The 16897-nt window shown below is 39.8% G+C and overlaps 1 long non-coding RNA gene and 1 pseudogene across 1 annotated transcript in view; one reads left to right on the forward strand and one right to left on the reverse strand.

Moving 5' to 3' along the window:
* The window catches only part of LOC142874288 (uncharacterized), a 135353-nt gene extending 129192 nt beyond the window's left edge, over positions 1–6161 (reverse strand). The window contains exon 1 of the long non-coding RNA XR_012922108.1: positions 5765–6161. This is a non-coding gene — a long non-coding RNA (uncharacterized LOC142874288). The remainder of the gene's footprint in view (positions 1–5764) is intronic.
* Positions 1–16897, forward strand: part of LOC105874394 (cytochrome c, somatic pseudogene) — a 148110-nt pseudogene that overhangs the window by 20402 nt on the left and 110811 nt on the right.

Consider the following 16897-nt stretch of genomic DNA (forward strand, 5'->3'; position numbering starts at 1 on the left):
TTTTTAGCGTATTAGTTTCCAGGCCTCCCCCACATACATACGTAGTATATATATATATCATAATAGTGTGTTTTATTTTTCTTTTAATTATATTCTAAGCAGATTTCCACTTTTCTATGTTGTATTCCTAATTATCAATGCATAATATGTACAATATGCCATTTTAGTGATATTCCATCATTTATCCTGCCATTCCTTACTGCTGGCCAGATATTAAGTTTTATGGATGGTTTTATATGTTCTTTTTCTACTGTTGTTAACATTGCTATATTATTTGTTATATGCCTACAGAGACAAAAATTTACCATTGAACAGCTATCTCCTTATCAGTGGGAGAGAGGGGGCAGAAATGTATAAACAAATCAAACTCTCCATATTGCTATTTGGGTCTTCTCGTCACTCATGTGAAGCAAAGACACAGGGTGGGAGACAAAATAATGCTTCTTTGAAAACATCCTCCCACCAAGAGCAGAAAAGTATTTTTAAGAGTGAGATGAAACATGCCCAGCCAAGATACCAGTAGTGTGTTTCTCAAAATCAGATTATAGTGACGTCAGTCTTCAAGAGTGGCCGGCATGGTGCCTCATGCCGTAATCCTAGCCCTCTGGGAGGCTGAGGTGGGAGGATCGCTCAAGGTCAGAAGTTCGAAACCAGCCTGGGCAAGAGCAAGACCCCCGTCTCTACTAAAAACAGAAAGAAATTAATTGGCCAACTAAAAATATATAGAGAAAATTAGCCGGGCATGGTGGCACATGCCTGTAGTCTCAGCTACTTGAGAGGCTGAGGCAGAAGGATCGCTTGAGCCCAGGAATTTGAGGTTGCTGTGAGCTAGGCTAATGCCACAGCACTCTAGCCTGGGCAACAGAGTGAGACTCTGTCTCAAAAAAAAAAAAAAAAAAGAGCATAATGTTCAACAAGCAAAACGATAAATAATAGACGTAAACAATAATTACTTTGAAATATGTCCAAAGCATTTTCTTAAAGTACCTCACCATATATATTATAATATGCTATATTTCATATATATGTATATTGTCAGCTATCAGTGACTTACAAATGAACCAGAATTTCAGGAATTCAATAGACTCTTCCAATGAGTTTTCTGAGTTTCAGTTCTTACTGGTAAAAACTAAGCTGAGCAGGGAAATGTGGACAAATGCTTGGCTCAACTAAATATCTCAATAAATGATTGACTTCCATTCAGCCTCTTGTCCAGTTAACATAAAATCATGTAAACACCATTGAGTCTGAGATTGTATATTAACATGTGATTTCTCACAGCCTACCAGAGTCCTCATTCTAAGGGCATCCAACAGAAAGAAATTGATACATGCTGCTACCCAGATACTCACACTAACAGGTGGGCACTAATGTTAGATCCCCCTAGTCTTTGGCAAGCTCTTCCTGGGACTGACCCTTATTAGGGTTTCTTTCTTTTTCCCTTTATTCCTCCTCCTGATCCCAGATTAGAGCCCGCAGACTTATTATCCTCGGTGACCATGCTAGGCTTTGCATACTTTATCCCTAATAAGTTATAGAGTTACAGAATGAATTGGTAACAAAACAGAACATAAAGCAATCAAAAGTGCCTTATGCTACTCTTTGACAAATCTATCCCGAGAAAGTTAAATATAAAAGATATTTTTACAATTAATCCCTTTCTTATGTTCATGGTAATAAACTACGGTATATAAGACAACTATTCAGTCTGAGGCAAGACCACATTTGTTTGAAAAAACTAGGCTTTTGAAAATCACCTGCCTGTGATTCAACATGAAAAGTATGAACAATTACTTTCTGTGTAAGTTATTAGACCATCAGATCAACTCAGAAAGGTGCCCTCTGCCCCATGGCTCCCATCCTCTGCAGCAACTTCTTTTTATTTTATTTTTAATTATTAGAGATACACAGTAATTGTATTTATAGGGTACATGTGATTGTTTTGATAGACATATAATATGAATTAATCAAATCAGGGTAATTGGGGTATCCATCACCTCAGGCATTTAACATTTCTCTGTGTTAGAAGCATTCCAATCCCACTCTCTTAGTTGTGTTGAAGTATACCCTAACTTGTTATTGATTATAATCCCTTTGTTGTGCTATTAAATATTGTTCCTTCTATCTAACATTATTTTTGCACCCATTAATGATCCTCACCCGATTTCCCGCCCCTGCAGCAGCTTCTTGAATCTTCCTGATTGTGCTCGCAGCTGACCACCCTGAGCCTCTACCCCTACCTGTCTTCATCCCTCTGCCACTTAATTCCCTCACATCCTTCAAGGGGCAACTGCCACATCTTCTACAAGTTTCTGGATTTTCCCATTCACAACCAATCCTTCCATTATTCTCTGGTCTGACAATACCCTGCGCCACTGTCATTGCTCATGTTAGTTGAGTATGTGTCTGTCTCTCCTGTCTCTCCAACTCCCGTGTCAGCTCTTTGAGGGCAGGGACACATTTTATCCACTTTCCACCCCTCCTCCCACTCCACTCCTCTCCTACCACACATCTTTCCTTGCTCAGTGAAAACTCTAAATTATACCATTTAGTCACCCTCAAAGCCTATTTTCCCTTTCAAATTAGATATAGTCAGCAAAAATGTGGGTTAAAATAGGCTTCTGTGGGATGGGACCCTAACTTTTATTTAATATATTTTTCTTTGGGGAAACTACATCTAACAAGAAGAACAAGAGAAGAACGAGATAAACCTTTCCAGAACATTCTCCCCTCCCTCCATGACTGATCTGACTCCCGCTTCCTGCCCACTAAATAAGTCAGTGACTACACCAAACACGTGACAAGAACTGGTGGTTCTAGGAGCATGTGACAATGATTGAATTCTCGACCAGAAAGAAGGTAAATCAGTGTACTCAGCTTAATCCTGCAAGTAGGTCAATAAGATATAATTTCCCAGCTTTGACTATTGTTTCTCTATTAAAGTTTCCCTCGAGTAATTCCTAGTAGGACCTTTAAGACCATTTGGGGTAATCTCTCAGGTCAGTATTGAGGGGCTGAGTTGTAAACCCTCACCCCCTCACTCCCAGTGAAGTTTCCCTTCTCCCTAAAGGCTATAAGATGCTCAGAGACAGTGGGTTTGTAATTCAGAGAAGAAGCCCTGGCTTATTCTTGAACAAGATGAAGGCATTGTTCAGCAATTCTTGTGAGCAGTATTTGAGGCCCGTCTTTTTTTTTTTTTTTTTTTTTTTTGAGACAGAGTCTCACTCTGTTACCCAGGTTAGAGTGCCATGGCATCAGCTTAGCTCACAGCAACCTCAAACTCCTGGGCTCAAGCAATCCTCCTGCCTCAGCCTCCTAGTAGCTGGGACTATAGGCACGCGCCACCATGCCTAGCTAATTTTTTCTATATATTTTTAGTTGGCCAACTAATTTCTTTCTGTTTTTAGTAGAGATGGGATCTCACTCTTGCTCAGGCTGGTTTCAAACTTCTGACCTTGAGTGATCCTCCCGCCTTGGCCTCCCAGAGGGCTAGGATTGCAGGCGTGAGCCACCGCTCCTGGCCTGAGGCCAGTCTTAACAAATTCTGACCCATATAATTTGTCCTGTGAATTTCCCAACTATCTGAGTAGGTAAAAGTAGATTTAATTTGATTATCTATTTTTCTCGACCATGGTGAACATCAGGGTCTCCTTTAACAATAGCAAGAAAGACTTCATTCGAGTGTGTGTAGGGAAGAGACCGAAGGGAGACAGCGTGCAGAATCATCAGCACAGGGAGAAAAGCCAATGATCCCTGATGAAGCCGGTCATTGTTGTGGCACGCACCCCTCCGTCCCCTCACATCACCACTTCTCATCTAACTCAGAAGCAAATGCTAGAAAATGGACTAAGGATAAACCAAATAGGCAATGTTTTTAAAATGTGAAGAATAAAAGGAAAATGCTAGAGAATTTTGGCATAGTTTTTAAATGGCTAAGAAAATATATCTACTTAATTTAAGAGTATATTCTAATGAGAAAAAATTTAGCTAGAAATACCCCGCTGGACAGAGTTACAAGGAGCCTAAAATAGCATCCACTAAATAAGATCAAATGGGTTAAAAAATTATTCAATAATAGACACACAAAAAAAGCACAATAAAAACTAGGAAGTTAAAGGAATGTAAAGTGAATAATATTAGCTAAAATATTAGAAAGATAAATGTAGTAAAGTTAAATAATTTTAAATGCAAATAATTCAGCCAGAATTTCCCACTGAAGGAATAATGGGATATTAAACACAAGCAGCAACACAGAGGCCAGGACTAAGAGCCCAACAATGTATCACAGGCTGAAATAAGAGCAGACAGGAACACAGGCTGTGCTCAATTCTCCTCTCAGCAAGATTCTCCCAAAGTAGGCTCTCATCCTTGAGCTTGCAAACATTCAAAGCCCAAATGATTTTTTTGGATATGACCTCAAAAGCACAGCAACAAAAGCAAAAATAGACAATGGGATTATATCACACTAAAAGGCTTCCGCACAGCAAAGGAAATAATCAACAGAGTGAAGAGTCAACCCATATTTAAAAAATATTTGCAAATATTTGGAAATGGAACCCATTTCCAAAAAATATTTGCAAACCACATATCTGATAAGGGGTTAATACCCAAAATATATAAGGGAACTCAAACTCAGGAGCTATACAACTAATAATCCAAATTTAAAAATAGACAAAGGATTTGAATAGACATTTTTCCAAAGAAGACATACAAATGGCTAATAGGTATATGAAAAAATACTCCTACATCACTAATCATTAAAGAAATGCAAATTAAAATCACAATGAGATATTACCTCACACCTGTTAGAATGGCTATTAGCAAAAGATAAAAGATAACAAGTATTGGATATGGGGAAAAGAAAACTCTTGCACACGGTCAGTGAGAATGTAAACTAGTAAAACCATTTTGGAGATCAGTATGGAGTTTCTTAAAAAAAGCTAAAAATAGAATTACCATGTGATCCAGCAATCCCACTACTGGATATAACATCCAAAGGATATGAAATCAGTATGTCGAAGTGAAATCTACATTCCCATATTTATTGCAGCATTATTCACAACAGCAAAGATATGGAATCAACCTAAGTGTCCATCAATGGATAAAGAAAGAAAGAAAATGTTGTATATATACACAATGAAATACTATTCAGCCTTAAAAACGAAGGAAGTCCTGTCATTTGCAACATGGACCTGAAGGACATTACGCTAAGTCAAATAAAACATAGACAAATACTGTGTGACCTCACTTATATGTGGAATCTAAGTAAATCGAACTTATGGGAGTAGACAGTAGAATGGTGGTCACCAGAGGCTGTAGACAGGGTGGTGGAGAATGGGAAGATATTGACCAAAGGGCACAAAGTTTCAGTTCAACAGGAGGAATAAGTTTTCAAGATATATTGTACAGCATGATGACCACAGTTAATAATAATGTATTATATATTTCAAAATTGCCAAAAGAATAGATTTTAAATGTTCTCACAATAAAAACATAATTATGTGAGGTGATATATTATGTTAATTAGCTTGACAGAATCATTCTACAACGTATACATGCATAAAACCGTCACATTGTACCCCACAAATATATAAATTATCTGTCAATTAAAAATAAGAATGAAAATAAAGGGCCCAGAACTGACACTTCCCCCAAACCCCCTAGGCCCTCCAAGTTCACTTCTCATTCTCCCACCATTAGAATGGAGGTCAGCAGCAAACACATTTCAGGGTAATGGGTAATTGTAGCCAGGTGGCGATCCTACCACAGAAGTGTCACTGATTATGCTCTTGTCTGCCTTGCCTGGTCTTCATCCTTCTCATCTCCCCTTTCCGCAAGCCAGTCCAGCGTCCACTTGTCACTTAACAGGTACTGGTTAAGAGGTGCGTCTGAGTCGGGCACTGTGCTGGGTCCGGGATGTAGCAGTGAACAGAAGAGACCAGACCAAGCCCTTCCTTCATGGAGCTCACAGCCTAGTGGGGGAGGCTGACAGATAAAAAGAGGCTGTCGAGGGCTGAGATAAGGATGCTGTAGCAGCCCTTGCGAGGGACACCACCCTTCCCCTTGTTGGGTGTTGGTTATCTAGAAAGGTTTCATAGAGGGAAAATGTCTAATATGAGACCTGAAGAATGAGTGGGAGGTACCTGGCTAAAAAGAAGGGGGAGGACTGTTCCAAGTCAAAAAAAAAAAAAAGAAAAAAAGAAACAGTCTATATGACAGCCAAGAGGGGAGAGAGAACATGGCATATGTTTGGAGAAATGCAAATAATCATCAGATGGCTGGAAAGCCCAGTGCCAGGTGTGGGGAGGGGCCAGGTGGGGAAAGGCCAAGTCGTGACTCCGGCCTCTACTCCCCTACATTACAGCCTAGCTGGTCCAAGGGACAGTGTGTTGCACTGTCAGAGAAGGAAAGAAGCTCAGAGATGATCCCATCAGGCCTCTTATTCCCCAGAGGAAACCCGGGCCAGCCTGGCTGTCTCCAGCACAACATAAGGAAGGAAGATTAGACTCACCTTGACTGGGACTTGCTGGTTTGACTGAATTCTATTTTAGGGGGAACTAACTCAGCAAGCAACGGTTTGGTTTGTTTTAGTTTCAGGGTGGGGCACTTTTACACTCAGAGACAAATAACTAATCAGACTAAGCAGCACCCCTTTCCAAACAGTTGTTTTGCTGCTGCATGGACTAAAATACTTGGAGCTTTTAAATGAAAATGTATAATATAAACCCAGCTTCTAAAGCTGCCATCTCTGTGATATTTATAATTATTACAGATAGGTTAGTACATGGAAACATTTTTTTTCCATCATATATAGGCCAACAATAATCATCTTAACCAGATTTACATCTCTCTGATTAACATTTTCTGTGCCTTGAAATTTCCCTTAATTTCTCTCTTACCTCAGTTGCCAGGAACTTACATTTCTTACTACACAGTGGCCATTCTCAGAGTGTCCCATTAAATGTTTGTTCCTTGAGATGTGAACACATGTTACTTAACGAAAGGTTTTAATAGTCAAATAGGTATGGAAAGTGCTGGGTTAGGCCAGGATAAACAGTATTTTTTTTTACTGTCTATGTCCCCAACACTCACAATAGGACCTAGCACATAGTGGTCACTAAATAAGTACTTACTGATGAGTGAATGTGGACTTCTCTAGAGCCATGTATTAACAGGCTCCACAGGAAAGGAAAGGGACTGGTCTGAATGTATACCCCAAAATTCACACATTGGAAACTTAATTCCCAATGCAACAGTGTGGGAGGTGGGGTCTTTTGGGAGGTATTTAGGTCATGAGGGTGTACCCTCACGAATAGATTAATGCCATCATAAAAGAGCTTAACCAAGGGAATTTGGCCTCTTTTTGCCATTCCAGCTTCTGCCATGTGAGAACACAGTGCTCCTCTCCCCTGGAGGACGCAGTGCTCAAGATGCTCTCTTGGAAGCAGAGAACAGCCCTCCCTAGATGCTGGCAACTTGATCTTGAACTTGCCAGTCTCCACAGCTATGAGAAATAAATTTGTTTTTTTATAAATTACCCAGACTGTGCTATGCTGATATAGTAGCACAGCACGGACCAAGACAAGAACTGAGTGTGCAGTATCCTATGGGGCTTCCCCGAGGACCAGCAATCAAAGGCTTTGTGCAGTCTAATTCCTAAGTCTAGATGTACCAATCCGAGAAGCCAGATTTCCAGAAATCAGAAAAATTGAAGAATCAAAGGAAAGAAGAAGTTACATAATTCCCAGAATGACTCCTATTTTCTTGGCCTTTGTCATTCACTGCATAGCAGTCTCCCAATAAACCACTCTTCCCTCAACAGGAAGATCTGGGTGACCAGGACAAAGATGTATCTGCTGGACATATTTTGCTTCCAGATTTAAATTTCCAGGTCCCCAGGTTTTCCCAAAAATGGTTGATAGGTTCTGCCTTCACCTGAGATACTAAAATTAGTGAGGAGCTTTCATAAATATTCTAAGAAACTTTATGATACAGAGGTAATATATCATGGAACCTGGGCCGGGCACAGTAATCCTAGAACTTTGGGAGGCTGAGGAAGGAGGATTGCTGCATGTTAGGAGTTCCAGATTAGCCTGAGCAAGAGTGACACCTCATCTCTACAAAAAAAAAAAAAAAAAAAAAAAAGAAAAATTAGCTGAGTGTGGTAGTGCACACCTGTAGTCCCACATACTTGGGAGGCTGAGGCAGGAGGATCACTTGAGCCCAGGAGCTTGAGACTGCAGTGAGCTATGATGACACTCCTGTACTCTAGCCTGGGTGACAGAGTGAGACTCTGCCCCCCGAAAAAAACATATATATATATATATATATATGTGTGTGTGTGTGTGTGTGTGTGTTCCACATATATATATATGTGTTCCATATAATGGAACCAGCAACCCATTGGAAACTGTAATCCCTGCCTCCCCTAGTCCCACTCAAAAGAACTTGAACGAACATTCTCAACCTTTCCCAAGACCTGAGCAAATATCATTAAGGCAGGCCCATGATTCTCAAACTCTACTATACATCAGAATCACCTGCATGACTCATTAAAGCACAGATTGCCAGGACCACCTCTAAAGTTTCCAATTCAGTACTATTTACATTTCTCTAAAACATTTTCAGGTTATACCAATGATGCAGGTCCCAGGTATCTTTCAATTGGTTTTTGGTTTGGTTTGGTTGGGGTTTTTTTAGAGATAGGGTCTAGCTATGTTTCTCAGGCTAGAGTGCAGTGGCTAGTCACAGGCATGGTCATAGTGTACCCCAGCCTCAAACTCCTGTGCTCAAGAGGTCCTCCTGCTTCAGCCACCCAAGAAGCTGAGACTACAGGCGTGCACCACTGTGCCCAGCTTCTTTCACTTGGTTTTATAGCCAAGAGCCTGGTATATCCTGGGCCCAACTACGCCCAGGGAGTAGCATTTGGATCTAATGTCTGGCATACAATAGACACTCAGTAAATAATTTAATTGAATTAATGAATAATTCCATTTATTTAATTCCTAAGACTGGGATTCTGCTTTGGGGAAGTATACCCCTTTCCGTGATATTACTGAGTCCCAGTCCTTTACCCCAACTTGGTCAGGTCTTTGGGATTATGACTCCCTTCCTGTTACCAGACTGCAGGAACCATGTGCTCCAAACTCAGACCTTTTGATTATTGACAGGAGATATGAGATTGCCCAAGTGGCACAGGCCCTCTTTAGACCCTGGGATTTAGACTTCTGGTCTACCTGGTAAAAGCCAACTCCATCATGGTTGGGTTTGTCCCAACCATTCCTGATCGATTCCTCTCTCTGCCAAACCATTCCTGAGCTCCCTGCAGGACCCTGGCTAAAACTTCACAGCTGCCCTAGGATCACAGGGAAGGTGTCTGAACCAGGTTCTGATGGTGACTATGAAAGGGAGATTTAGATGAGGGATCTTGGAAACTTTCTCAATCAGCCAGAATAAAGAATGGTTTACTTTATGATTTCCTTTTGTACTATTTTAATCATGTTCTTAGAATACAAATCCCAATGGCTAATTCCATTCTTCCCTCCCTGTGACTTGTACTTGTGAACTATGTAAAAGAGAAAACCATGCCATGATCCTGGGAGGGAAATATTCCCAGGCTCTGATCAATGATGGGGAAAATAAAGTCTAAAAATAAAGGTTTTCCCAAGAAATTCAGAAAGAAAAAATTAAAATCTGTTGCTCATTAATATCCCAATACTTTAATAGTCTCTACAACCCAACATCACTGAGGCAGCCCAGGAAACTGCCTGGACACCTCACAGAAGAATGAATGACCCATCTGTGCTAAACCACAGCCTTGCCCACTCCTTTTCTTTTGCAGCTCCTACCACTGTTTCCCTTGGAAACCAAAGTAGCAGCTGCCTGCAAAGACATCTCTCTCCCTCCTCACTCATCAGTCCCAGGGACCAGCAGCCTGTTTCCTTCCTTACTGAAAACATTTGATGTTGGGGGTTGGTGTGCATATGGGGGACAATATGAAAACATGACCGCACTGGGTCAGACACACTGTGCATTTCATCTAGTATTCGTTCTTGGACAGTTTCATTTTTCCTCTTGATTTTATATGATATACCATCAATTTCTCCTCTGTGCTGTAATGATTTGTGTACACAAATCTACTCTATAAGCTATAGGCTATTTAAAGTCTAGGCAGAAATCAGTATATTGAAGAGATACCTGCACTCTCGTGTTTATTGCACCTCTATTCACAATAGCCAAGATGTAAGATCAACTGGGGGGTCCATCAACAGAAGAACTGATAAAGAAAATTTGGTACATATACACAATATTATTCAGCCATAAAAAAGAATGAAATACTGTCATTTGCAACAATGTGGATGGAACTGGAGGACATTATATTAAGTGAAATAAGCCAGGCACAGAAAAACAAATATCAAATGTTCTTACTCATACATAGGAGCTAAAAAAATTGGTCTCATGATGGTAGAGAGTGAAATGATAGTTACCAGAGGGAGGGAAGGGTAGCCAGGAGGGGGGTACAGAGGAGTTGGTTAATGGGTACAAAAATATAATTAGGTAAAAGGAATAAGATCTAGTACACAGTAGCACAATAGAATGTCTATATAGTTAACTGTAATTTGCTGAATATTTCAAAATAACTAGAGGAGTGGATTTATTATAGAATCCACTTTGTATTCCCAACACAAAGAAATGATAAATGTGTGAGGTGATGGATACCCCACTTACCCTGATTTGATCATTACATATTGTAGGATTGTATCAAAGTATCAATGTACCTCATAAAAATATACAACTATTATGTATCTATAAAAATTACAAAAAAATTGGCCAGGGGGGCCCTTTCCAGCTTGCTCCTGTGTCTCTTTGACATGTCTCCATCTTGCTTTAAACGATGCTTTCTGTCATGATATGTTTTCATAAAACACTTACTACAAAAATAAAAATAGTAACTTTTAGTGGATATACCTGGAATATGCCACCTTAACCAAATGATCAAAGTTAGTATCACCAGTAATGGCGCCTCTTGATTTTGTGTACTGAGAACACATCTTCATTTTTATGGTATTTCTGCCAAAAAGTGAATAATCTCATTATAATCATGAGGAGACAAAACAATCCAAATTGGAGGACATTCAACACAATAACTGGTCCATACTCTTCAAAATGCCAAGATCATAAAAGATAAAGACTAAGAAATTATCCTGATTAAAGGAGACTAGAGACATGTCACTAAATGCAATGCATAATCAGATACTGGACCAGAGGGAAGAAAATTTGCTATTAAACATCATTGGGATAATTAGCAAAATTGTAACAAATTTTGTAGATTAGATAATAGTATTACATCAATGTTAATTTTCTGATCATTTTTCTATGGTTATATAAAAGAGCATCTTCATTCTTAGGGAATAGACACTGAAGTACTTAGAGAGGGTGGAGCATCATGTCTGTATCTTACTCTCTAAAGGTTTGGAAGAATAATGCTGTGGTTTGAATGTGTCCCCCAAAATGCCTGGGTTGGAAACTTAATCCCCAATGCAACAGTATGGGGAGGTAGGGCCTAAGGGAACGTGTTTTGGTTATAAGGGCTCCCTCTCATGAATGGATTAATGCCAATTTTATCAAGGACTTGAGGCTGCAAGTACACTCTCTTAGCCTCTGCCTTCCCATGGGACAATGCAGGAAGAAGGCCCTCGCCCACTGCCCACTCCTCAATCTTGGACTTCCCAGCCTCCAGAACTGTGAGGCAATGCATTTCTGTTCATTATACATTACTCAGTCTCAGGTATTCTGTTATAGCATCAAAAACAGACCAACACAAATGATAAGGCCAACGTGGTAGTTTGGGTGAAGGGTACCTGGAAAACTGGATGAAGGTTATGTGGCATTTTTTGTGCTGCTCTCACAACTTTTCTATCTGCTTGAAATTAAAAGTTACAAAAACTGAGGTGGATAAAACTTAATGCTATTGTCTGTATTTTTATTCCTGTATACTCCACTACATTCTAAAAAAGATTAAAGGCAATTTAAAAACCTATCTATTCAACAGGATTTTTTTAAATGAAGTGTTTTCAGCTGGGTTCTCCTAGCGACATACTGAGCCAAGGATTTTAGTGCAAGTAGTTTATTTGAGATGTGATCCTAGAAAGCGTCAGTAGGGAAGTAGGAAGTGAGACCAGGAAGGGAAGGAAACAACCAAGACGTTTTATTGAACAGGTTACAGCTAAGGGCAGCGAGGCTGAATTCTGTCTGGGAGACAGTGCGGAACATACCTCAGAACTGGCCCCTTCCTGAGGAGCAGGGAAGCTGGGGTATTAATTTACCATCCCCACTGCTCATTAGTTGAGGGCTGCTCCCAAGTAGGTATTAACTCCAAGGCCCCCTGCCCTGCACAGAGGCTGAGCAGGCTATGGTGGCCAGAGAAAACCCTGAAAAAGAGTCACAGGTGCTGCATCTGCAAGGTGTAGGGTTGGTGTGCACACACAGAGTTAGGAGGGGGTGTGGGCAGAGCCTGACCATGTCTGCAAAGTTAGTGAGCAAATCAAGGCTAAGGGATATAGATGAATCGGGGTGAGGTTAGTGCATAAAATGCATACCATGAGGTCCCATAAAACAAATACGTGCTTTTATCAGTGGCCAATAACATCAAGAAGATTCGTGGAAGAATATGGCTACCCTCCTTGTCACTGACTGCTAAATGTTTCCAAAAACAATTCTCAACAATTACATTGCCACCCTGTCAGTTCCATGTAGGAAAAGAGTTCTAGAAGTTTACTGCCATGAAAAGTTGTACATCCTTTTACTCGTAGGAACTTACATGTTTCAAAACTCAAGGGTTCACCAGGATTTGGTAAGCAACTTGGTGTTTCCTACCTGCATTCTCTACATTTTTTGAGAATTTGAAGATGTACTCTCTCAGTTTACATCTTTCTAGACTGAGTGTATTTTTAATGAGATTCTCACTTAGCAGTTTCTTTATCATATGAATCATGGAAAGCTGCTCACGTAGACTCTCCCCACTGACGAATGTCATTGACAGGGCTTCTCTTTGAGACTTACCCACCCTTGATCCTGAACCTCTCAAACCAGCTCTGGTACAGACTCAGAAGGAAGGGCCTGGACAACTGGCTCTTGAAAATGAGTTCTCTACATCACATGAAAATGCAGGATCTAGTTTTCAAAAGATCTTTGCCAAAGGAACTTCCCCCATTACCAACAAAGGAAGTCCTATAGTAAGAACATGAATGAGGAAAATCCGATTTCACCTTGAAGAAAACATCACTCAGTTTCTGGTCCAGCATGTAAAGAGCTTCAAAGTTACCACTCCATCCAAACAACAAGAAAAAGTCAGACAAACTGAAAAAGCAACAACTCTTCTTAGATCTATTAGAGAATTGAGGTGACAGGGCAGTCTGCTGTCACATAAAACAGAGAGGTACAGAAAATCAAAACACTGGAGCAGAAACATCCACAAGAACCAGTACCAGAGTAGTATACACCTGAACTGTAATTGACAAATTACTGGGGACTTAGTATGGACAAATCTGAGACTTAAAAACTCCAGGGGGATCCCATGCTTTTGTAAGTCTTGCCTCCTGGAGCTCTACCAGGTTCTCACAATGAATCTGAGAAAAATCCATTGGGGGGGGGGGGAGGGGAAAATATGCCAGAGCATTCTGTTCTCAAGAGGGCCTGCTCTCAAGAGAAACTGTTTTACCAGAGCCTAACTATAGGGGTTTTATCAGAGCTTAACTGATCTGGGGGAAAGAAAATACCTAGCTCCAGCCGCCTCTAGCCATGTTATCTCAACTACGGAGGGGGCTAGGGGACTGAGATGCACTCATGAAGTTCATAACCCAGGGACACAGGCTCACTAAATGACTGTGACATAATCACAGGACTATAGAACACTTTACCTTACCTGACACTGCCAGTGCATTACTAAAGGCCTATTTACCAGAGTTCCTTTTACCCAGAACATCATGACTAGTTTTCAACAAAAAATTACAAGGCATACTAAAAGACGAAAAATACAGTTTGAAGAGACAGAGCAAGCTTCAGAACCAGACTCAGATATGGTAAAGATAAACTGTGAATTTAAAATGACTATGATTAATATGCTAAGAATTTTTTTTTTTTTTTTTTTTTGAGACAGAGTCTCACTTTGTTGCCCAGGCTAGAGTGAGTGCCGTGGTGTCAGCCTAGCTCACAGCAACCTCAAACTCCTGGGCTCAAGCAATCCTTCTGCCTCAGCCTCCTGAGTAGCTGGGACTACAGGCATGTGCCACCATGCCCAGCTAATTTTTTGTATATATATTTTTAGTTGTCCAATTAATTTCTTTCTATTTTTAGTAGAGATGGGGTCTTGCTCAGGCTGGTTTTGAACTCCTGACCTCGAGCAATCCGCCCACCTCGGCCTTCCAGAATGCTAGGATTACAGGCGTGAGCCACCGCGCCTGGCCTATGCTAAGAATTTTAATGGGAATAGACAATATACAAGAACAAATGGGTAATATAATCAGAGAGAGAGAGAAATTCTAAGAAGGAATCAAAAAGAAATGCTAGATATCAAAAACACTGTAATAGAAATTAAGAATGCCTTCAATGGGCTCATTAGTAGACTGGACATGGATGAAGGAAGAATCTCTGAGCTTGAGGGTATGTCAAAAGAGACTGTCAAAACTGAAAACCAATGAGAAAAAGATTTTAAAAAATAGAACAGGATATCGAGGAATTGTGGGACAACTACAAAATAATAATATCAGAAGAAGAATAAGGAGAGAAAAAGATAGAAGCAATATCTGAAGCAATAATGACTGAGAACGTTGCTTCAAACCACAGATCCAGGAAGCTCAGAGAATACCAAACAGGATAAATGCCAAAAAATTACACCTAGGCATATCATCTTCAAGCTGCAGAAAATCAAAGACAAAAAATCTTGAAAGAATCCAGAGGGAAAAAAACATCTTACCTGCAGAGGAGCAAAAATAAGAATTACATCCATCTTCTTTTCAGAAACCATACAAGCATGAAGTGAGTGGAGTGAAATATGTAAAGTGTTGAGATTAAAAAAATATACTAACCTAGAATTCTCTATCCTGTGAAATTATCCTTCAAATAGACTTTCTCAAACCAAAAAAAAAAAAAAAATTAAGGGAATTTATAACCAGTAGACCTACCTTACAAAAAAATTTTTTTTCAGATCAGATAATATTTATTTTTTTATTTTTATTTATTTTATTTTTTATTTTGGCATATTATGGGGGTACAAATTTTAAGGTTTCAATAAATGCCCATTCCTCCCCTACCCCCACAAGTCTGAGTCTCCAGCATGACCATCCCCCAGATGGTGCACATCTCACTCATTATATATGTATATACGCGCCCCCCTCTCCCACCTGCCCAATACCTTATTACTGTAGTACCTATGTGTCCACCTAGGTGCTGCTCAGTTAATACCAATTTGCTGGTGAGTATATGTGGTGCTTGTTTTTCCATTCTTGAGAAACTTCACTTAATAGTATGGGTTCCAGCTCTAACCAGGAAAATATAAGATGTGCTATATCACTGTTGTTTCTCAGAGCTGAATAGTGCTCCATGGTATACATATACCACATTTTATTAATCCATTCTTGGATTGATGGGCACTTGGGCTGTTTCCAAAGCCTTGCAATTATGAATTGTGCTGCTATAAACATTCGAGTGCAGGTGTCTTTTTTGTAGAGTGTCATTGGATCTTTTTGGTAGATGCCCAGCAGTGGGATTGCTGGATCAAATGGTAGATTCACTTGTATCGCTTTAAGGTATCTCCATATTGCTTTCCACAAAAGTTGAACTAGTTTGCAGTCCCACCAGCAGTGTAGGAGTGTTCCTCTCTCTCCGCATCCACACCAGCATTTATTGTTTGGAGACTTTTTGATAAAGGCCATTCTCACTGGAGTTAAGTGATATCTCATTGTGGTTTTGATTTGCATTTCCCTGATGATTAGAGATGTTGAGCATTTTTTCATATGTTTGTTGGCCATTCTTCTATCTTCTTTAGAAAAGTTTCTGTTCAAGTCTTTTGCCCACTTTTTAATAGGGTTATTTGATGTTTTCTTGCTGATTTTCATGGGTTCTAAGTATATTCTAGTTATCAGTCCCTTATCGGATGCGTAGGATGCAAAAATTTTCTCCCATTCTGTAGGTTGTCTGTTTACTTTCATGACTATTTCTTTGGCTGTGCAGAAGCTTTGTAGTTTGATCATATCCCATTTATTTATTTTTGTTGCTGCTGTGATTGCCTTTGGGAACTTCTTCATAAACTCTTTGCGTAGGCCAATGTCTAGGAGAGTGTTTCTAACTTTTTCCTCTAGAATTCTAATAGTTTCATACCTTAGGTTTAAGTCTGTTATCCAGCGTGAGTTGGTTTTTGTGAGAGGTGAAAGGTGTGGGTCCTGTTTTAGCCTTCTACAGGTGGCTATCCAGTTTTCCCAGCACCATTTATTGAAAAGGGATTCTTTTCCCCAGCATATGTTTTTGTCTGCTTTGTCAAAGATTAGATGGCTATATGAGGATGGTTTTATATCAGGATTCTCACATCTGTTCCACTGGTCAATATTCTTATTTTTGTGCCAATACCATATTGATTTAATTACTACAGCTTTGTAGTATAGTTTGATATCTGGCATATTAATGCCTCCCATTTTGTTTTTGTTGCCTAGAATTGCTCTTGATATTCGGGGTCTTCTTTGGTTCCATACGAAGCGTAAAATTATTTTTTCTATATCTGTGAAGAATGCTGATGGGATTTTAATAGGTATTGCATTGAATCTGTAGATCAGTTTGGGTAGTATAGACATTTTCATGATGTTGAGTCTGCCGATCCATGAGCATGGTATGGATTTCCATCTGT

The sequence above is a fragment of the Microcebus murinus genome, chromosome 12 (genome assembly GCF_040939455.1).
Source record: "Microcebus murinus isolate Inina chromosome 12, M.murinus_Inina_mat1.0, whole genome shotgun sequence".
Taxonomy (NCBI): domain Eukaryota; kingdom Metazoa; phylum Chordata; class Mammalia; order Primates; family Cheirogaleidae; genus Microcebus; species Microcebus murinus.